General features: G+C 45.1%; 1 protein-coding gene across 5 annotated transcripts in view; it reads left to right on the forward strand.

Moving 5' to 3' along the window:
- The window catches only part of SIPA1L3 (signal induced proliferation associated 1 like 3), a 217,570-nt gene that overhangs the window by 14,889 nt on the left and 179,365 nt on the right, over positions 1–23,316 (forward strand). For 2 of the 5 annotated variants that reach the window (XM_058674386.1, XM_058674385.1), the window contains exon 1: positions 579–791. The exons of the other annotated variants lie outside the window; for them this stretch is intronic. The gene's annotated coding sequence lies outside the window, so the exon portion shown is untranslated. Of the gene's footprint in view, positions 1–578; positions 792–23,316 lie in introns of those variants that run through there. 5 annotated transcript variants of the gene reach the window in all.

A 23,316-nucleotide genomic window follows, 5' to 3' on the forward strand; every position in this document is an offset into this window, starting at 1 on the left:
ATCTTTCCCATGTGTCAAATGGCAGCGATAGTAACCCTCACTTAGCGGGTAGCTGTGAGGGTTCGGAGAGGTCATTCCTGAGGAGTGTGTACCCCAGTGCCTTTCGCACAGTTGAGCACATAGCTCCTGGCTATTGTTGCTGTGTGTCAGACACTGAATTCTGCTTCCAAAGCTGGGTCGAGGAGTTCCCCAGCAGTGTTTAATCATTAAGCTACAGCTAGTGCCCTGTCTGCAGGTGCAAAGGAGCCCATCCCCGGGCTGTGAAGTTGTGAATGGAGCAGCCAGGTGCAAGCTCAGGGCAGGGGCTGCTGTGGGCGCAGATCCAGACCTGGCTCAGTCAGCGAACAGGTGGCCGAGCTCCTGAATCTGAGGTAACAGGCCAGCTGTCTTTGTTACCCTTTCTGTGAAGCCCATTCAGACTCCTCCAACCACGTGTTTGATGAGTAAGGTGCCCTTTTATTTGCTGCCCCGAGAGGGACTGCTGGCAAAAAAAAAAAAAAAAAAAAATGCAAAGCCTCTTGGGGAGCGCCTGTGCATGAAGACCAAACACCCCTGGGGAACTCCGTGGCTGTTGAATAAGTCGCTGTTAGAAGCTGGCACGGCAGGTTCCCGTTTCCGCATTCCAGACACCCACAGCAGGCTGGGGGAAGGCACCACCCGAGGCCGACCTGGAGAGCTCAGGCAGGTGGCCTTCGCCTTGGGAACACAGGGGGCAGGAACCGCACCCGGGACTAAGCTGGCAATCACCTGCCTACGCAGTGATCCAGGGCTACATTTGGGACGACTCTTAGGTGAGTGACGTTTATTAGCTTTGGTAGTGGCTTGTAGAGAAAGTTAATCGTGTGTTTCTTCCTCTCAGGAGTTAGGCTGGTGGCGCTTTTGCTTCCTTTCTCTCCCCCACCCAGCCCAGGTATGTTTACCTGCTCCTAACCGCGAAGAAAGATGGAGAACACTCTTTCCAAGGAAAGGGATTGGTGACTGGTTGAGGTCTGCCATGGGTGGGACGTTCCGACTGTGTGGTGCTGGGTGGGTGAATGGCGTTCACTCGCCAGGCCTCAGTTTCCTTTTAAGAAACAGGAAACAGCAGCATGCAATAGTCATCTTTGTAAAGTGCTTAGAAACTGGGCACAGAGTGGTGCTCACATGTCAGCCGTCTCCGTGTCCCACCCCAAACCCTAGCTCTTCTGTTCGTGTGTGGCTTTATCTCTGCCGTCTCAACCACTTGCCTGCTACACTCTGGCTGTGTTGCACTCCTGTTGCTCCTCAGAGCCTTGGTCCCAGCTGTATCCACCCCATGTGTCCAGGTGTCCTTCCCTCCTTCAGGTCATCTTAGCAAGGCCTCCTTACTAAGTAGCACTTTCCCCATCACTCACCCTCTGTGCTGCTTTATTATTATTATTTTTAAGTTTTATCTTACTTATTTGAGAGAGACAGGAGATCTTCTATCCATCCACTGGTTTACTCCCCAAATGGCCCCAACAATTGGGCCTGAGCCAGGCTGAAGTCAGGAGCCAGGAACTCTGTTTGGGTCTGCCACATGGATGTCAAGGGCCCAATTCCTTGGCCATCTTCTGCTTTCCCATGCACATTAGCAGGGAGATGAATCTGAAGTAGAAGAGCTGGGATTGGAAGCAGCTAGCATTCACTACCACCTGACATGTAGTTATCTGCCTACCCCCTGAGTGTAGGCTCCATGGAAGTGCAGGGAAGTCTGTATTTGTTCTTGTAGAACAGTTCTAGGCATCTGGCAGGGTAAATTATTCTATGAATGAGTTGATGCTGTCAGGCACAACACTTAGAGGATGGACTGCTGAAGTTGGAGCAGAAGGTCATCATATCCAGAGCCCTGCAGAAGTGGATAAGGTGACATGGACTTGCCTTCCTTTGGTCACCCCACAGTTTTCTGGGACTTTGCTGTAGCAATAGCCCTCTGGCCTCTTCAGCCTGGGTCTATAGCCTGGCTTGTCGGGGCAGCCATGGTGTAGAACTTAACACTTCAGTCCTGGTGCATAGTGAGTGCCCGGTTCATTTAGACAGAAAAGGCCTTGTGGAAGACTTTAGCCATACATACACGTATGCATGGGAAATTGACTTTCTCTCCAGGCTGTCTTGCGTTCCTGCAGCAGCAAGGTCAGGGAATGCTTGGGAAGTGAGAATTAACTGGCCAGGCCCAGATTATTGGTCTACCTTGCTTTAATAGGCAATAATTCTTGCTCCGTGGCTGAGCAGGTTTTAATTAAATTGTGAGCTCGAAGAGCCTGACTGTAAAAGCTGACACGTCCTCATCTATTCTCTTGCTCCTGCTGTTGTCAGTTGATTCTGTCAAAGTATCCTGGGCAGGGTTCCCCAAGATCCTGGATCAATGGCTCTCTTAGATTCCTTACAACAGGGTGGGGCTGGAGGGACCAAGGTGTCAGTGGGCTTGGTGCCACTGGATCACACACCATTGTGCCTGGGGATTGTTACTGTTCTTGAAAGTTCCCATTCTGATCCTGGCTTCCTGTTGGTGCATACCCTGGGAGGTAGCAGGTGATGATTTAAGCACTTCGATCCCTGCCAGCCAATGGGAGACCAAGATTGAGATCCTGGCTTCAGCTTGGACTGGTACAGGCGTGGGAGAAATGAACCAGTAGATTCTCTCTCTTTTAAATACAATGAAAAGAAATAAAAAGTGTCATGGAAACAATGTGGACATAATAGTATTACCCACTTCCCTATCCCCCCTGAGCCTTTTGTTTTTGTTCTTTAATAAAAATTAACTATGTAAAGATTGTCAACAATACAATAAAATAGATTAAAAAAAAAGAAATAAAAAGTATCTTAAAGCATACCATCTAATGTACTTTTAAGTTAAGATGTGACGTGTTAGAGGAGCTGCTTTTACAGGAGTTGGCTGTGTCTATGAGCTCCAAGTACAATAGTTTTGGACTGGTATTGTAGACCTTATCAGAGGCCATCTCACATAAAATTTGAGTCCCGGCCCTGCCTGAGCTCTGGGCATAGTGCTTATTTTCTCTCCACCTGTTTCCTTATCTGGTATAATCAATTAAATTAGAAGTTATGTGAGTTATATGTAGTTTGTAGTGAGAGCAAGTGACTCAATACTGTGCTGGAACATAGAACTACTCAATAAAAAGGGATGAGAATCATTTTTATGAGTGACTCAACACACCTCTCCTTTTTAGAGATTTTAGAGATTTTACTTATTTGAAACACGGAGTGATGGAAAGCAGGAGAAACAGATCTTCCATCTGCTGATGTATTCCCCACACATATGCAGTAGCCAGCATTAGGTCAGGACCCAGGGATGCAAGTGCCTCAGCCGTTGTCCACTGCCTCCCAGGCACATGAAAGTGTACAGTAGGCTCAATCTCAAACCATTCACTTCTACAACTTGGGGGTGGGCACCCCAACTGAAGGCCTAACACCCGGCACTGCAAGGTCTGCCCCCTCAAGCTCCTCCTTAGTATTTTTGGCCCCTTTTTTTGTTACGACCTTTTTTCCTTCTCTTCTCGGCCCCTCAATTGTCAGCATCCTCCCACAGCCCTTCACTCATGGCAGCATGTGTCTTTATGCATTTCGTAATGGTTATGTAATTCTGTGTCAGAAATATCAGCCTGTGAGGGACATTAGTACACTTACTGTCCTGCATGTGGCCTTTCTCGCACTGGACACTGTAGAAATGTCTCCCAAGTCTTCCAGTGGTTGGTGTGGGTGTCTGGTCACATTTGGCCAGGGTAACACTGATACATAGTCCCTCTGTTTCTAGTAGCTTTTTTTGCCCAAGAAACTGTTTTTATTGGTGGCCGCCTTTATTAGCTTGCAGGCATCCAGCCTGCTTACCCACCTTGTTTAACTTAAGCGCTAAGCCTTTGAGAACGAATACGAAGTAGTATCTTTAGTATAATGATGCCTCTTGACCAGATAGGAGATATATTTTTTGAGAGTTCTCACCAGGTCCAACACAATGATGAGCCATCTGTTTCAAATGCTTTTTAATTATTAAAAAAGTATTAGTAGATTAATCAGTCATACCCAGATGAGTTATGCTTAATGAATACTTACTTGAACTAAGAGGAAAAGGAAAGGTTTGTGGTATTTCTGTATTAGCAGCATGTTGGAAATTACAACATGAGGGAGATGTTTGTTGATTTGGAATCAGCTGGCAAATTTCATTTCAGGTAGGAAATGTGTCTTCGTGACCCTTGTACAGTGTTATTTCAGGTAGGGGTTTGTTCTGGTTATCTATAGCTGCACAAGAAGCCCCCCCCCCCCAAATGTAGTGCCTTAACTTGACAACAGCATCTGATTTCTCAAGCCTCCCCGGTTGACTGAGGTTCAGCTGAGTGACTTTTCTGCTGGTCTTGCTGGAGGCCTGCAGCATGCCTGCAGCCAAATAGAAGATGGAGCCCGAACACTCTGACGGGTTTTCTCAAAAGGTGTCATCCTGAGAGTGATGGGGGCCCTGTCCTTCCATATAGTTCAGGACCTCTCCCTCCCAGGGGCCATGCCAACCTGTAGTTAGACTACAGGACAGTTCAGGGCTTCTTAAACCTTCTTCAGGCGTGGGTCTAGAGATGGCCTCATATCCCTTCCACCTCATTCTATTGGTTACAGTAAGTCATTCTATCTGCCCAGTTCACTGTGGGAGAGATGAGTTAGAACTGCCGTCCTAGGAGAGGTGGTTCATGGAGGCTCTTGTTGGATTCTGGCTGTCACAGAGCTCGTTATTCTCACATAAAGGGATGTGCGGAGCTCAGTAGGATAAAGCAGTGATGCAGGGCCCCAGCTTCCCCCTCTCTGCTGCCTCTGGGCTTGTGGCCCTGTGACAGCTGCTGCCCTACATCCTCATTATGGGCAGAGAGAAGCAAAGCTTCGCAGTCAGGAAGCATAGGCCTTTCCCGAATTCCTTAGCCGAAGTCTGCATTTGTCTCTGATTAAAACTGTCTCTGGGGCATGAACAGCCCTCCCTGCAGGGATGTCTGGGAAATACATCTTTTTAGCCCAACTCATTGCCCCCCTGAGCAGAGGGTTCAGGAAGGACTCAGGGAGAATGGACCTGTTGGGATAGGCACCTGCAAGTGATCTGTTCAGATGGCTACAGAAGTGCTGGGGCACACGAGGCAGTGTGAATTCATGTACCAACTGTTAAATTACTAGGAAGAGCAAGATACCGGGCTTCTCACAGAGGCTATGACAGAGAGGTAAACACTTTTTTAGAGATTCTAAAAAAGAGACCAGAAACAGTGGTAGGCCTTGGCCGGCTAACTGCTCAGCTCATTATCTCTTATGTAGACATTTGAATTTCAACTAACGATTGCAGTAGCCAGGCCCATTAAAGGCTTGGTTTGCGTGAAGAAACTTTCCTGAGTGCTTCTCAGGAACCAACTCGTTCACAGTGACTGTAAGAAGTAAGAATGCCAGCATCCCTTTTTCTCCGATGCAGGAACAGAGCCTGGGAGAGGTTTAGCAGCTTTCTTACAGTGTTTGTTGTGGTGATGGTGTAATGGAACTGAAACACAGTCTTTGCCAGTGTGTGGCCCTGGAGACCACATGTGGAATCATTGAGCCATACTGCTCTAGTTTATTTATTACAGGAAAACAGTTCTTATTGAAATGAACATGTAAGTGACAACAGAACAAAACAATGAGCTGGAAACCTCTCACTACTCCCTACCCTCCACTCCCACATCCTGCTTCATTGGTTCCTTTGTCAAGAACTTGCTGTGTTTTCTTTCTTACCTCTGTCGTGAAGTTTACAGTCTTTTAAAGATGGTCCCTGGGAACACAGAATCATGATCCACTACATGATCCACTGGCATTTTTGATTCATGCGGAAATGTCTATCATAACCAACAGCCCTCTGTGTGCCCGACAACAAGAACATGAACAATAATTCACAGTTACCTGTGTGCTCCTGTGTTGGCTCCCCTGCCTGCTGTCCCAGAAGTGACCATGGAGTTTGAAGACAAACAGGGTTTGTAACACAATGGCTTCCATCCTCTAGTTATCTTGAATTTTGTAAGATCATTATGTGTTTTTAAAAAGAATGAATTTTGAATAACCTCACCTGCCGTGGGTTGGGGTGGGGGTGGCCTTGCAGGAGATGTGGAGATACTGAGACTTGGCAAAGACCTAGAAGGCCAGCTCTGAAGAAAACCTGAAGGAAGGTCTCAAGTCATCCATCATTGCTGTGACATAGGATCAGCTGTGAGGGGGTAAGGGCTGCCCCTTATTGACGAAACTGATGCGCTGAAGCTGAAATAGTGTGTGGAAGATGAACCCCAGGAAGAGGAGAAGCCAGCGGGTGCCTGTCCTGGCTTTGTCTTGTCTCTGGGATCTCAGTGGTTTTGATTTCCCTGGTTGCATTTTCTCCATATGAAATTAGGAGTCACATCAGTTACTGCTTCAGGGGTGGTTTTCAAGTCCCTGGTGTTGGGTCAAAAATACACTGCTCAGTAAGTGTCTGCTGTTACTTGTGTTGCGTTCTGTTACTTCCTAGATGTTTTGGAGATAACTTCTATTGTTCGCTCCAACACTGCAATAGGAACAGAACACTGTGCACTAATGAGTAATGATGTTATCTAGTATGTCAGATCCCGCAATTGTCCCCTTTTTGCTTTTTACTAATATGAAGATAACACATCAAAGTTCTCAAAGCTGGGAATATCCAAGACCCCGATGAAGCACTGCCTGGGATCCTAGATGTCCAGCCGCTGGTTGATGTGGGCGGCCCTTGTAGACTTTGGCCAGAATATCCACTGTGTTTGCCTTCACAGGTAGAGTGATGGTTGTAAACATTATTAAACGCATGTCAAGACATTAAACTGATTTTTGAATTTTATATATAGAAATACCAAATATTGTCTTCCAGAGTTTGGATTTTTCACTTACTATGACTTCAAGATTGACCTAGACTATTCGGTATAACAGTAGTTCATTTTATTTTTACTATTTAATATTCTGTTGAATATACATTTTTGTTTAGGTCATTTCAAAGCCAGTAGGCATTTTATCAGTTTTCAGATATTTTGCTAACCTTAGGATTACTGTGAATGTTGTTACACATATATACTGGTATAAATGGACCAGAATTGAGGTAGTTGGGTTGTAAGATAGGCTCATCTTTATCTTTGCTAAATATTGTTGAATTGTTATCCAAACATTTCAGTCAAGGATATGTAAGGATTCCCATCACCCAGTGTCCCTTTGAGCATTGGTTTTATAAAGCTTTGTTATATTTTTCAGTCTCCTGGATAGCATATGAAATCTCACTGTGGTTGATTGGCATCTCCCTGAAGATCAGTAAGGCAGAATATCATGTTTCTTCTTTTACACATTGGGTGTCATCAGTTTTGCTTCTTGTTTCTTACTGATTTGTAGGTATTCTTTTCTGTACCCCAGTTACTAATCCTGGGTCAGCAGAATGCTCAACCTCATGGAAGTTTTATGTTTTTTGTATCATCATTTTCTTGGCTGTCTCCTCTCCTCTTTTTGTCCTCCCCCCGCCTTCACGGAACTATTCTGTGTGCCCCCAACTCAGTGATCTTTCTCGTCTTTGGAATAGTCTTCAATTTGGGGGCATTTGTATAGATGTATGACTATTTCTATCAATTCTGCCATGGCCCACCGTCTCTCTACTTCTCCCACCCCATCCACTTCAGAAAATGCCCTTCAGTCATAATGATCAGTCTGTGCCATAACTTTTTGATCCCAGGTGTATCAGCATTAGTTTCGATGCCATATAATAGAAGACTGTTTAAAATAAAATGACAGCAGTATGGGCAAGATAATTTATTTCCCTTTCACAAAAAGGAATCCAGTAGTACTCCAAGGCTGTTCTTAATCAGGGATGTGGACTGCTTCTACATTCTTGTTCCACAGTCCTTAGCTTCTCCTATCTCCTAGTTTATCCATTTTATCTTATTAAACAATAGAGAAGGAAGGATGAAGATGGGCACACTCCTATCTCTTTAAAGAGACAATGGAAGGTGCACGTGACACTTCTGCTTATACTGTTGCCCGGAGTTCTGTCTCAACATCATATGAAACTACAAGGGAGTCTTGGAAACATAGTTGTATTTTATATGGCTCTATTTTTAATAATATTTCCTTTTTTTTTTTTTTTTTTTTTGCTAAGTTAAATGGGGGAGATTAAGTGTGCTGGAGTTGGGAGCAAGCAGCTGTTCTGTTCCTAAAAATGGTACTTAATGCAGCCGTCAGATACGAGAGTGATACCTGTACATCATAGGTGGAAAACTTTTTCTGCCAAAGACCATTATAATATTTATAGTGTCATGAATGAATCATACAAAATCAATTTAAAATTTAATGTGTTACATATTTATTGGGTTTCTCTCTCTCTCTTTTTAAAGATTTGTTTATTTGAAAGGCAGAGTTAGAGGGGAGAGATAGATCTTCTGTCTGCTGGTTCACTTCCCAAACTGCTGCACTGCCAGGACCCAGCCAGGCCAAATTCAAGAGCTTCATTCAAGTCTCCCACATGGGTTCACAGTCCCAAGTATGTGGGTCAACTCTTTCTTCCCCAGGCACATTAGCAGGAAATGGAATTAGAAGTGGAGCAGCTGGGACTTAAGCCAGCACCCATATGAAATGCTGGCGTTATGGGTGGTTGCCCAATTTGCTGTACCACAAGGCTAGCCCCAGGTATCTTGAATTTTAAAAGTTCAGCCTGCAGTTACCTTGACAAGTTCAGAAACCAGATGATTTCGTGGACTTCCTGCAGCCCATGGGTAGGACATTTCCCACTCTTGATGGCCCATTTGCTTCTCTTATTTATTACACAGAATTATCAGGCACTTGTTTTGTACTGGTACAGTTCTGAGAGCTGGGAAGATAGTTAATGAACAAAGCAAATGAGGTCCCCATCTTTATGGAGCCACAATATAAAGAGGGAGATAGACAATGAATACAAAGAATGAGGTGGCAAGTGAGATCAAGGAGAATGTGTGGAATGAGTAAGTAGCGTGCAGGGCTGTTTTAGACCGCATAACCAGGGAACACCTCTTTGAGGTGACGTTTGAGCAGAAGTGAAGGAAGGGTGTGTGGAGCCCTGGAAATCCGAGGAACATTTAGGACAGAGGGAAAGACGAGTGTGAAGGCCCTGAAAAAAGGGAGGGGATGAGGAGTCCAAGAGCTTGAAAGAAGTGAGGCAAGATGTGGTGCTCCAAGCACAGAGAGGATGGTGGAATGTGTGGGTCCTTGTGAGCAACAGGGAGGACTTTGGGCTTCACCCAGAGTGAGATGGAGCCCCAGAAGAAAGGACTCTGAGCAGGAGGAGATGTGACGTAAGCTGATGGTTAGCATTTGGCAGTAAAAGTCATCCTGAAGTATCTTCTTGGAGTCATTATGGTTTGTACTCACCTCTAGACAACTTTTGAAACAGGTGAGTAGCCTCAAGTGCTATTAACCCATGACCACTCGGTTTTACCTGTATCTACTACTACCCATTCCCACTGGGTTATCATAAAGCTAAATAAATAGTTTGGGTTTTATTTGTAAAACATAAGCATTTTTTAGAGATGAAATGACAAGGCTATTGTCACAATTAAAATAATTAACAATAGTTACTTAGATCATCTAGTGTCCAGTCAGTGTTAACATTTCAGGTCTTTTCATAAGTATCTTTCTAAAATTGGCTTGTTGCAGTCAGGATCCAGTCAGGTCCATTGTTGGATTTGGTTCACCTGCCCTGCTAAGGCACATTTCACTTGTGGTTTTCTCCAGCCTTCCCCTCACCTTGTCTCCTTGTTGAGAAGAGTAAGTCTTCTGTATTCAGACCTGGGTTTGATTGTGTCCCGCTGTGGTGTTTAGTGTATCCTTCTGTCCTCATGTTTCCTGTAACTAATAGTTGGATTTGGAGCCCAAGTGAGATGGGTTTGAGATCAATCTCCCTGTCCTTGGCTGTGCAGCCCTGCCAAGCACACGCACACTTTGGCTTCCTTGCAGAGAAGGCAGGATGTTGTCCTGGTGTTGCTGTGTGTATCCATAAAGCCCGTCTTCTCCCTGTCCTGGCCGTGGACAGTTACTGTCTAGATCCCGCAGCATTTGGAGTTTGCAGAAATTGTGACAGTGTAATTCTTGTTGGCCTTTTTATTTATTAGCGGGGGATATTCCACTGAGAGAAACCTCCCTTCATCTATAATTCAGTTATCCTGAGGGTACTGACTCTTTTGAACTCTGGTTTACATTAGAAACAAGTATCGAACAGTTGGGCCAGTGGTTTCTAATCTGCTAATTTCCCCACCTTTGTTGATTCAGACCTTTTGGTTTTGTTTTTGTCCTCATTCATTCAATATTTACTGGTCTCTGCTGCTGTACTCACCTACATCCTGAGCCTGAGAAAATGAACAGATGAGCTAGTCCTGGTTGGTTCCAATCATCTCGTGTTGACCTGGGCGCTGGAGTTTCACCTTTGACCAGGTGGGGCCCTGTGTGTGTGTGTCAGCGTAACCAAGGAGGCAGGCTCCAGACTGTTGTTGACATTCCCTCCCTCCCTCCTTCTCTCCCTCTCTCTTTCCCTCCCTCTCTCCCTCCCTGGTCAAGTGTTTTCAGACCTCACAGCCTGTGGAGAGTTCCTGCTGCATGCCAAGGGATTAATTCTTCATGCTTGGGGCACAAGGGGCTTTGAGCATGTGGATTTCTTCTGATCTGCATCTCCATTCCTAGACAAAAGAACAATAAAGGGCTGTGCTCCACTGGAGAGAGTGGTCCTTCTAATAGCCTGGCCAGGGCAAGCTCTGACCCCACTACTGTTGTCTGGGTCATAAATTCTTGAGAGCAGTAATACACTTGAAATCGTTAGCATGCTTTGAGGCCGGTTATGCATTATATTGCACAATATCTAAGGACCTTTTTGGTTTGTTTCTGGTGACTACATTTGTTCCCTGTTTGGGGAGAAGGTTTGATATGTATCAATGTGCAGTTCATTAGTTCATTCAGTCATTGATAAAGTCACGCAGCAACTACTTACTGAAAATCAGGCATTTCAGATGAAGATGTTCGGGACTTAGCCCAAGAAGGTTCATCTTCCTGTAGATTGCTTTTCGACTGAGGGACATTGATAGCAAAGAAGTAAACAAATTAGTAAGATAATTTCAGGTGGGGATGAATAATGCAAAGACATCATAAAAGCTGCACAGTGAAAGAAACACTTGGAAGGTGGAGGGCTGTCGTGGAAGGTCAGACGGGGTTGTGACACATCAGCTGAGACCGGACTGGTACAGAGGTGCCAGTCTTGCCAAAATAAAAATTGAAAAACTGGGCTAGAGGTTTCCTGATTGAAAGAACAGCCAGTGCTGAGAGTGAGGCAGGAGGGAGTCTGCTATCTGAGAACAGGCAGTGCAGCTGTGGCAGTAGCATGAAGTTGAAGGGTAGGCAGGGAGGAGAACCTGGTTGAGTTTGGCTTGGCTTCTGAATGGCACCTCTCATCCGCTCTGGCTGCTGTGAGCGGCACAGGTTGAAGAGGTACAAGTGGGACAATGAGGGAGGCTGCTCATCCTGGAGTGAGAAAGAGGCATGTTGCAGATCCATGTGGTGGCCTTGGCACTTGGAGGAGTGTGAGATCCAACAGAACTTCCCAAATGTTGGTTAAAGAGTGGGTGGTGACTGGGGTGGATAATTTTCCAGAGGGTCCAGATTTTGGTGTGCAGGCCCCAGTCCCATTTTCCACAGGTCACTGTTTGTGCTAAACATAGCCTGTGTATCCCTCCTCAGAGTAGATTTGCTTTCCCAACGTGCAGTTGAGGAAAGGCAGGCCCTGTCGCACAGCTGGGTGGGTTTGGGCTTGCGGCCCCACTGTCTATCCTTGCTCCCCTGTTCTCCGCAGGTTGCTCCTGATAGGAGCCAAATCTCTGTGCCTCAGGTTTAGGAGATCAGAAGGTTACTAAGTCCACATTGGTGATCTTCCCATATCCCTGGTCACCTAGATCCTGACACACCTTTCATTGCAGTGTTTATGACAAGGGGAAAACAGATCCTTTAAGTTGCTGACACGTAAGAAACTGTACATGTGGCCCAGATAAGGTGTCTCTGGGACATGGACTTTGAGCTCCTGGGCCTGATTCACTGACTGGGCTGAACATCTTCTCCAGCTTTCACATGGGAAGGGAGCGCACACCCCACCCAACCCTGCCATGGGGTATGTGTCACATGTGGTACCTTTATAACCAAATGGCTGTCCTGGGAATCCTTTAGAAGAAGGTGTCACTTGTAGCCTCATCTGACACGTGGCTCCTGTAAAAAGTGGTCTTGACTTTGGTTTTGCCTCGATTCACCCTTCACTGCCACCCCCCCTCCCCAAATGGCACCTAGAGACACTGATCTGCTGGTCCTTGCATTTAGGCCTTGTGGAAAGGATTGGATATTGGGTCATCTTTGAAGTTCAGTTGTTAAACTTTTATCAAAATTTGTAAAAGCCCCATATTGATTGTATATAGTTCAAACCATGGAACACTTTTTGAGGTAAAGCATGAAAGTCTCACTTTACCGTCTTGGCCCTGTGGCATGGTTCTCTCTCTAGTTTCTGCCCCAAGGAACATTAAATGCTATCCCCCAGTATTAGTCTGTGCAGTAGATTGTTTAAAAGCCGGAGTGCAGGACTGGCGTGGTGGCATAGCTGGCAAAGCTGCTGCCTATGATGCCAGCATTCTGTATGGGCAGAGGTTCAAGACCTGGCTGCTCCATTTCCAATCCAGTGCTTTGCTAATGTATCTGCAAAATCGGCAAAAGATTGCCCAGGTGCTTGGGCCCCTAAACTCACATGTGAGACCTGAAAGACGCTCGTGGCTCCTGGCTTTGGCCTGGCATAGCCCCAGCTGTCAAGGCCATTTTGGAGAATAAAGCAGGTAGAAGATCTCTTTTGTCTTTTCCTGTCTCTGTGTAACTCTGACTTTCAAATAAATTTTAAAAATGTTTAAATATATAAAGAGCCAGAGTGCTTGTATACTGTGTGAACTTGGATCTTAATTTCTCTGTTCCTCAGCTTGCTCACCTGCAAAATGATAGTGATGGTCCTTACCTTATAGGCATGAAGATTAGTGCATTGATGTGAAGTTAAAGTGCTGTCTGGCACATGAGCACTCACATGGTATCTGTTTTGGTTACATGTTATGTACAGCTGTTTCATAGACAATCTAGGTATATTGTTCTGCAGGTTGCAGTTTTTGCTGTCTTGGTGCGTACTCAGGACATAAGGCCAAGGTCTTGGACACTCTTCGTAACTGCACAGTGTCCCATCTTATCAGTGTCCTGTCGCTGGACATACTGATTGTTCTGATCTTTCAGTATTGTAACTCTAAACATCTCTCACATATGTGCCTTTGTTTGCTTCTTGATTTTTCTTAGGACAAAGTTCTAGAGTTGCAATTATGGAAACAAAGATTTGTGATATTTGTTGCTGAGTTGTATTTAGAATGACTTTTTAAATGAAAGATTATTTATTTGAAAGGCAGGGCTCTAGAGAGAGGAGAGAGCTTCCATCCACTGGCTGTACACTTAAATTGCTACAACTGGAGCTAGGATCCAGGCCCTCTAGGTCTCCCACATGGGTGATAAGGGCCCACGTACTTGGGCCATCTTTTGCTGCTTTCCCAGGCACATTAGTAGAGAGCTAGATTGGAAGTAAAGCAGGTTGGGCTCAAACTGACACACATGCGGCATGATAGCATTGCAGGCAATGGCTTGACTTATTGCACCACAGTGCAGGTCCCATATTTAAAGAGTCTATCACTACTGCATCCTGTCTACCCAAACAGGAGTCCAGATTTTTCTAGATTCTCATCAACATTGGGCTCAAAATGAATCTTACTCTTTACTACTTTGGCAACCAAAATGCACTCCTAATAATTTCCATTTACTTCTGGTAACTTTTTAATGTTTCCTAGTACATGTGGAACATCTCGTGTTATGGATTGGTAGGAGACCTTTACATATTGAAGGTAGGAATCATTTTATTGCATGTTGCAACTTTATATTCCTAGTTGTTTACCTGTTTAACTTTGTTTACATTTTATTTATTTGAAAGATGGAATGACAAGCAGAGAAATACCTTTTGCCTGCTGGTTCACTCTCCACATGCCCAGGACAGTCAGGTTGACGGCAGGGCCAGGAATTACATCCAGGTCTCCTATGTGGGTTCCAGGAGCCCAAGTTCTTGAACCATCATCTACCTCCTACCTGCATTAGCAGGAAGCTGGATCATAAGCAGATGTGGGACCTGATCCCAGGCACTCAGCAAAAGGACATGGATGTCTCAAACAATGGCTTAACATACTGTACCGCAACATCTGTCTCACCTTTTAAATGTTTTAATGTTATCAAACATACTGAGGCTTTGACGTGTTTTTATAGTTAAAGCTATTTTTCTTTTGTGTGGTTTACTTTTTGCTTTTTTTTTTTTCATACTTTGGCATGTAATTTAGGATGAGATTGTATTTTCTTCCTAGTTATTTTATGGCTTAATTTTTTACCTCCAGCATTTGACATTTATTTTACCATTAGGTTTAAGATAAAAGATGTAACCCCTTCTCTCTAGAAGTTAGCCAGTTATCCTCGTACTGTGACTGCATAACCCATCCTTTCCCACTAATTTGAGCAGTTGAATGTGAGCTAGGCCCTGGCCGAAGCACGTGACTACCTTTCAGTGCTGTCTCTCAGCTCCACATTCAAGGGGAGAAGCTGAAAATAAGGAGGTGACATTGCCTGGCTTAGAATATTGAGGGTTTATTGAGTAACCAGCCTCTATATGTGCAATACTTCAACAGCTTTTCCTGTAATTCTTCAACTCTCCTTTTACCTACTAGTAATAATTGTTTTTGGTGTTTCTGTACTATAGTCCCTGCCTCTCTCTCCTGGTCATGGCATCCATGATGATGATAAATGCTAGTGAGATTGTTCCCCTCCCCCTCCTAGAGGGCCTAGTTAGGCAAGAACTGAATGGTTTTTTTCTGAGCCCCTTGAAATCCATAGTGGCCACCCAGGCGGTGACAGTGTCATGAAGGATTCATCTATCACTGTGCCTGGGCCTAACCAGGGGAGAAGCAGACATCAAGCGTGACAGTTTGAGTGCATACAGCAGTTGGCAGTGTTCTGGGCCATTTAGGGATGAGACTGAAGGAATGCAGCAGGAAGCTAATACATTGATCCCACACCCTGAGAGCAGCCTTGGAGCTGGCGGTTGCCTCTGTGGCCTTGGTTGCTGCTGGGTGTCATTAAGCCTGAAGACACACTGCCAGCTCCATGTGTTAACCCTGCCTTTTTCTGGCTGGGTGGCCTTTGGCAAATAACTCAACCTCCTTATTCCCTAAACCTCTTCTTTTTTAAAATGAAAATTTATTTGTGAGTGACAGTTACAAGAGACTGAGAGAAAGCGATCTTCCATCCTCTTGTTCAAAGTGACTATGGTGGCTGTAAGGGCTAGGCCAGATCAAAGCCAGAAGCCAGGAGCATCTGCCAGTCTCCCACATGGGTGCACAAGTATTTGGGCCAGCTGCTGCTTTTCCAGGCACATTAGCGGGGAGCTGGATCAGAAGTGGAACAGCCAGACTTCAACCAATGTGCGCTATAAACAGTGGCCTAACCTGCTTCACCCCTGCACCAGCCCCAACCTCGTTTGGTTTTACAAAAATTAAATTAATCAATGTAAAGTACTTATAGGAATGATGGGCACGTAGTAACTGCTAGTTGTTCATTCTTCCTGGGGTGTGTGCTAACATTGTGTGTGAACATGGTATATGCCTGCTAGAGCTACATCAGGACTCGGTACAGGCACAGTCCCCACATTCTCAGAGCTGACAGCTAGAAGGGAGGTACACATAGTGAGGGTGTGCCATGAGGAAAATAGAGCAGGAGAAGGGTGGAGAATACAGAGACTGCTGGGCTAGCAGAGATCACCAGGACCGGCTCTGCAGAGACTTTAATTGAGTGGAGCCAGAAAGGTCTAGAATCAGCCCTGGAAATATCTGGGGAAAAGCATTCCAGACAGAACAAACCAAAGCAAAGGCCCTGAGGCTAGAGATTGCAAAATGTGTTCTAAGAAGTCCCAGGAGGCCAGTGGCCAGAGGGCAGGGAGATAGGGGTAGAGACTGGGAGAAGGAACCAGCTGAGACACTCTTAGCCAGGGATCTTTTAGTTGAAAATGACAAAAACCCCTCCACTTGCCTCACCAAGCCCAGAAGAATCTTGAGATCCCTCTTTGACAAGCTTTGTCTCCTGGCATCAGTATCAGTAGGCCTAAGGCTTTTGCCATCTCCCTCCCATCTTTTCCTGTCTAGGTTTCTGCAGGCATTTGGCCATCCCATAGCTTCCCCCTTTGTGGAGTCTCCAATTCCTAGCCACAAGTAAAAACTTGGCTGGCTGCCTGGCTGCATCCCAGGGCAGGGAATCTCACTAGCCTGGCTCTGGTCACCTCCTATCCAGTGAGCTGTGCTTGGACAGTCAGCACGGTCATCTGACCTTTGCTGACACTGATGCACAGTTCTCACTAAAAGGGGGCTCTGAGAAGCCTGGCTCAGCCGCTGCCCTTCCTCCCGAGCTTTGGACATGATTCTAATATATGAAGCAGTTTCCTGTGGTTAAGAACACAGGGCAGAGGGCCTGGATTCAGAGCTCTGCCACTTGCTCACTGTGTGACAGGATCTTTTTATTTAACATCTCCCAGGGTCTCATTTTCCTCACCTGTAAGATGATAATGCTAAAGGTCTGTACATTGGGGCAGCTAAGAGCATTACATGCATTTGTGTGAACACTTAGTCTGAGGCTGTTGTACACTAAGCCCTCAGGAAGTGTTACCACCATCATTGTCCTCACATTGATTTTCCCTCCAGAGACTGGATAGTGTTGTAATTCAGGACCTGGGAATAAAAGGCTTGGGGTTGGTCTCGCCTCGACAACCAGACACTTCTGTGACATTGGCTATGTGATTCTTTTCTTGGCAAGCCTTGGTTTTTACATCTCTGCGGGAGCGGGGAGGATAACCAGCAGACGAGGATTTGAATGCGTGTTCGTTGTCTGAGATTGAACGTTCAAGGGGTCCAGGCTCAGGGCAGCCCTGAGTGTACGCGTGTGAGCTGATGGTGAGATTCCTGGGATGAGATGCCTCCCGCACGAGGGTGTGTGCAGGGTCTTTCGATGCCTGGCCTAGTATGTAGTGCTTTTTCTTCCTGGGAAAGATGGATCTGGAAAAGCCCAAGGAAATGCCATGTTTCTGTCTGGTCATATCTGCTCCCCAGTGATTCTTGGACCTGGCTGTGAATCAGTATCACCAGGGGAATCTCAATGGCGGGGACTCCCGCTTTCTCCCGGAGCCTCTGTTTCTGCAGGTGTAGCCAGCAGTCATCTCCTGGTTTGACTGCCCAGCAACCAGTCTCCATTCCTCTGGGGTTTTCCTTTAGCAGTTGGCTCTTCGATTTACTCTAAGACTGCTGTGTGTAGGTCACTGCTTACTTGCAGGTGCAGGGGTAGGGCAGCAAGTCCACCAGTCTTGAAGGTGAAAGTGGGTCTGTGCTGTAGATAACAGTACTGTATGACTGGTGCTTTCTCACTCGGATAATTACACAGCGATGGGGGAGAGTAGCATTCTCGGGAAATACCCGCTGTCAACTTGAGCAGGTAAGAACAAGAACAAATTCATGAGGAAAGGGAAGCAAACTGTCGTTGGATTAACATTGATAGGACTGACATGTTTACCTTTCAAGTTTTGACAGTGGAGGAGGGAGAGTGTCTTGAAGACTCAGCTACGATAAAGTGCTGTAGTTAACGGAATGGGTTTCTGTTCAGGAACTCAGGGCTCCTGTGCAAGCATTGAATGTAAAAAAGTAATTTGATTGGATGATTATAGGTTATTTTTCATTTTCTTCTTTATATTTTATTTTTTCTAGAAAGAACTTTTTGAACTGGAAGTTAAAAAAAAATACACCAAAAAACCCTTTTGAAGCTCCATCATTGTGGACCATGCTGTTCCGTGTGGTTTGGAAATAGATCCACCTTAGGAGCAGGCAGCAACCAGTCCTCTTCTTTCTGCCACAGTGGTTCCTTCAGGGAGGGGCTCGCAGGACAGGTCTGATCGGAATGACCGCAGGTCTACTGATGGAGCTGCCGGGGAGGGCCAGGTACTTGCTTCCTGCCAGTGTGGTAAATTGTGGGATACAGGCTGATGACTGCTGGGGGCCATCTTTGTCAGATGAAAAGGAGATGGAAATGACTGGTTACCAGTGAAAGCTTTGGGTAACAGGAAGTGAGAATAAACGCTGAATTTCTAATGCAAGCCAGAAAGCTGAATTTTTGCCCCCCGACTCTATCTGAATTGAATCGCCACCATTTGCAGTTGGCATCGTAAAAATTCTGCACAAATGGCGTTGTATGGATCCGGGAGTGTTTGAGAGCTACTTGGCTAGACTTTCTCCGAGTGTTGTTTCTCAGGTATATTAAACAACAGATCTTCCTGGGGAACTTGTTAATAAGTACAGAGGGTGTGTCACAGGTTCCTGGAGATTGTGTATGGCCTGGGGCTGAGGTATTTGAGTTTTTTAATAACTTCCTGGGTGGTGGAACACACATCAGGGATGGAAGCCATTGTGATAAAGTGCATGGTTCCTGCTGATCTCCCAGCCTTGTCCACGCAAGAGGCCCAAGGCTCTTTCTCAGGGGAATAAAAGTAGAGTTTGAGTTTGGATCCTCTCTGGAAGAAGTCCTATTTGTCTGTCCTCGAGCCTTATGTTCTCCACGTTATGTTCCAGGATGACCCTGGTTAGACTCGTGGTCTTTATTAGGATAAGAGCTGGGTTCAGGGTGTGCTGAATTGTTGCTTCGGGTTCAGAACTAAGTAGGCTCTGGAAGAAAAATTTGCTGATAGTCAAAAATGTTCAAAGTGGTCATCCCTGACTTTAGTTCAAAGGTAATTTTTGAGAAATGCTTTCCTCGTGTGTGTGCACACATCCATGTTGGTAGTGAAAGAGCAGCGACAACCCCTTTACTTGAATGGAAGAGAATCTTTTAAGTTGATCCGGTGGGCCAGAAAATCCCTTTTCAGAAGTGCTCTTACAGCAGCTTTGCTTGGGTAGCCCTGAGAGAGCTGGAAAGAGGGGATGTTAGGCATGACTGACCCCACCCGTTGGCTCTCCCCCCCAACCCCCCACCAGGCACGCGTGCTCTTACCATTTTCTGAAGTTAGGTTAACCCGCCTCCCACTCCATGCGGAGTTTCTGTAGCTCAGTCACCTGGATTATTGATCGCTTGACAATTTTAGGTCTCTCCAAAAAAATCTTAAAGCTAGTACTTACATATATTTTGTAAAGCTATCATCTAAAATCATTCTGTGGTAACTTAATTTTTCTTACTTGTAGGAGAAAGACAATAGTACGTTTTAAAAGACAATGTAAAAATTATTTGAGAGGCAGCCAGGGCTACAGCAAGGAGCCAGGAATGCTGCCCACGTCATCCCGTGGTGCCAGAAACTGTTATTCCAGCTTCACTGCTACTTCCCAGGGTCTGCAGTAGCAGGAAGATGAAGTCAGCAGCTGGAGCTGGGAGTGGAACCCAGGCACTCTGATGTGAGCTGTGGGTGTCTTAAGCACTTAGCACTAACTAGACAGAACACTCAGTCCCTGAAATAAGTATCTTCTGACCTAATTAGATAACTTATTAAAATAAAGCACACAAGCACTGAAAGAAATCATGTATTTTTTTCCCTGGAAATTTTTGCTGTTGAATTTTGAAAACTTTGGTGGTGCTGGAAAACATCTGCTTTCAACAAGTCAGGATCCTGAGCTGTACTGTTCTGGCTGTTCTTGATCCCAGTGAGGCCCACAATGCCCTGGTTTTAAATCCCATGTTTATTCCTTTTCTTTTCCTTGTCTTTTTTTCTAAGATTTATTTGAAACGCACAGTGACAGAGAAACAAGAGAGGGAAGAACGGAGGGAGGAAGGGAGGGAAACGGACACCCTTCCCCCCGACACACACACAGAGATGGATCCACTGGTTCATTCCCCCAAATGGGCGTAATAGCCAGGTCTGGGCCAGGCTGAAACCAAGAGCCAAGAATTCCATCTGGTCTCTTTGCCTGGGTGGCAGGGACCCAAGTACTTGGGCCGTCATCTATGGCCCAAGTAGATGTGTTAGCAGGAAGCTGGATTGGAAGTGGAGCAGCCCACAGTCAAACTGATGTTCCAATATGGGGGTACCAGCATTACATGCTATGGCTTAATAGTTCTGATCCGTGAGTCTCAGTTACATATTTAGTAGAAATTTGGAGAAGGACAGGGAAAACTGGGGGCCCAAGGAGCTCTATGAGGATTCTCTAAAGGCTCCTTCCCTGACATCAACCTAATCTGTTGGTGTTTTTTGTTTGGGTTCCTGGAGCTTCACACACCCCAGGGAAGTGCTTCTTGAAAAGCTGGGGGAGGTTGTATGGTTAGAGACAGGTGATTGAGAAGGCTCAGGCCAGTTTGCAATCAGATCAGTTTAGTAAGGAGAATTTGAGGAAATTGAGGATCTGGATTGTGCTTTCCATAAAAACATTTAGGGATAAATATATCCAAGGTTGAAAACTATTAGTCTTAAAAACATGATCAATTTCTTTGGAGCAGGAAGTCCAGAGGTAGGTCAGAAATTGTGGCCATGGGACTGGCATCGTGGCTCAACTAGCTAATCCTCCAGCTATAAGCATTCGTATCCCATATGGACAGCGGTTGGTGTCCTGGCTGCTCCACTTTCTAGCTAGCTCCTTGCTTGTGACCTGGATGCAGTAAAGGATGGCCCAAAGGCTTGGGACCCTGCACCCAGGTGAGAGACCCAGAGGAAGCTCCCGGCTTTGGATCAGCTCAGATCCGGCTGCTGCAGTCATTTGGGGAGTGAACCAGTGGATGAAAGATCTATTTTTCTTTTTTTCTCTCTGAGAATCTGCCTTTCTAATAAAAATGTAGGAAAAAAAATGAAATTGTGGCCTTCCCCACCACCAGCCCACCCCACCCCCCACAGACATAACAGTCATCGATTTTGTATTTTTAGTAAATGTATATAAAGTTGTACAGCTGTCATTAAAAGGCAGTTTTAGAATGTTACCATTGAACCTCAAAGATGTCTTGTACTTGTTAACTCTCAGCCCATCCTTCTACACCCATGGTCATTAATCAGTCTACTTTCTTTCTGATTAGTTTTAATATGTGTCACGTAATTGTAATTATATAATATGTAGTCTTTTTTGCCCTAGGCTTGTGTCACTTAACCATGTTTTTGAGGTTCTGTCATGTGTTACTGGTAGTTCACTTCTTTTTAGAGCCAAATAATATTCTTTTGTGTGGGTGCACAATGTTTAGTTTAATCCATCCTTTTACTGATGAATATTTGGGTTGTTTCCAGGTTGGAGCTACTGTGAGTCATGCTATTAGGAGCATTTATGTACAGTCTTTGTGTGGACATAGGTTTTCATTCCTACCCAGGAGTCAGGAGTGGATCATTGTTGGGTCATTAGCTAACTGTGATTCCCCCCCCACCCCTTGTTTTTTTTAATGAAAAACTGCCAGGTGGTTTTGCGAAGTGAACATACTGTTGTGCGGTCCTGCCAGCATCTGTACCCTCATCACCATTGTTGGAGTCTTCCAGTGGCTGTGCTTGGACATCTTACTAATCAATTCTATCTTGTCGTTTAGCCAGCACCTTAGCCTTCTTTACTGTAGCTTTGTATAGTTTAGAGATCATGAAATGTAAGTGCTCACTTTGGTATTGTTCAAATTTGTTTTGGGTTTTATGGATCTTTAAGGTTTCCTGGAAAGATTCCAGATCATCTTGTCAGTAACTGCACAAACATGCTGGGATTCAATAGGGTTTACACTAACTCTGTGTATCAGTTTGGTCAGAATTACCGTATTAATATTTAATACTCCAGTCTGAACAAGGAATGTCCTTTTATTTGGGTTTTCTTTCATTTCTCTCAGCATCAGGTTTTTGTACTTTTCAGTGTGTAACTCTTAAGCACTTTTGTTAAACTCATTACTATGTATTTTATTTTTGATCTAATCATGAACAGAGGGATTTTCTGTTTTGTGTTTATGTGGGTTTTTTTGTTTCAAGATTTATTTATTTTTATTGGAAAGGCAGATGTACAGAAAGGAAGAGCTTCTGTCTGATGATTCGCTCCCCAAGTGGTCGCAATGACCGGAGCTGCGCCAATCCGAAACCAGGAGCTTCTTCCAGATCTGCCGTGCCAGTGCAGAGTCCCAAGGCTTTGGGCTGTCCTCGACTGCTTTCCCAGACCACAAGCAGAGAACTGAATGGGAAGCGGGCACTGGGATTAGAACCGGTGCCCATATGGGATCCCACCATGTGCAAGGCAAAGACCTTAGCTACAAGGCTACTGCACCAGGCTCTTTTGTTTATGTTTGAGAGAGACAGACAGATGTAGCTTCCTGCACTGGTGCCCTCCCCAGATGCCCACAACAACAGGAAAGTCAGGAGCAAGGAACTTGACCAAGGTCTCCCATGTCAGTGGCAGGGTCCCAACTGCTTGAGCCATCATCTGGTTCCCATGGCACATATTAGCAAGAAATTAGAATTAGAAATAAATTGGGGATTTGAACTCAAACACTCCAGTGTGTAATGTGGATACCCCAACAGGCACCTGTACTACCTGTGGTGCCAAACATCCCTGGAGTTATTTTCTAAATTTAATTTTTTCATTGTCATGACCAACATATAAAAATGATTGATTTTTGTATATTGATCTTGTATCCTATGACCTTGCAGAACTCATAATAATCGTTGTGTGCATGCAGCTATGTGTATTCCTTAAGATTTTCTACATATAGGTATCTACAGATTGGGACAGCTTTGATTATTTTTCCCCTTATTGAATTGATGAGACCCCATAGTAAGTATTGAGTAAGAATGATGAGAGTGGCTGCCTTGGTCTTGTTCCCAAAGTTTGAAGGGAATCATTTAATCTATCCCCATTAAGTGTCCTGTTAGAGGCTGGTTTTTAAATATAGATATGCACTGTCTGAGATTGAGAAAGTTTCCTTCTGATCCTTTTTGAGAGTTTATTGCTTGTTTTGTTATTGTTTCAAATTTTTGAGAGACCACAAAGTGGTAAAGAGAGATCTTCCCTCCACTGGCTCAATCTTCAAATGAGAATGACTGCTTGGGTGGGCCAGGCTTAAACCAGGAGCCCTAGTGAGCCCTGAACTTAATCCAGGTTTCCCAGGTGGGTGATAGGGATGCTAGCATTTGAGCATCACTAGCCACCTCAGGATGAACAGGAGCACCAAGCTGGACTGGAAGTAGAGTTGCCAGGACTTGAACTG

The sequence above is a fragment of the Ochotona princeps genome, chromosome 16, assembly GCF_030435755.1.
Source record: "Ochotona princeps isolate mOchPri1 chromosome 16, mOchPri1.hap1, whole genome shotgun sequence".
Taxonomy (NCBI): Eukaryota; Metazoa; Chordata; class Mammalia; order Lagomorpha; family Ochotonidae; genus Ochotona; species Ochotona princeps.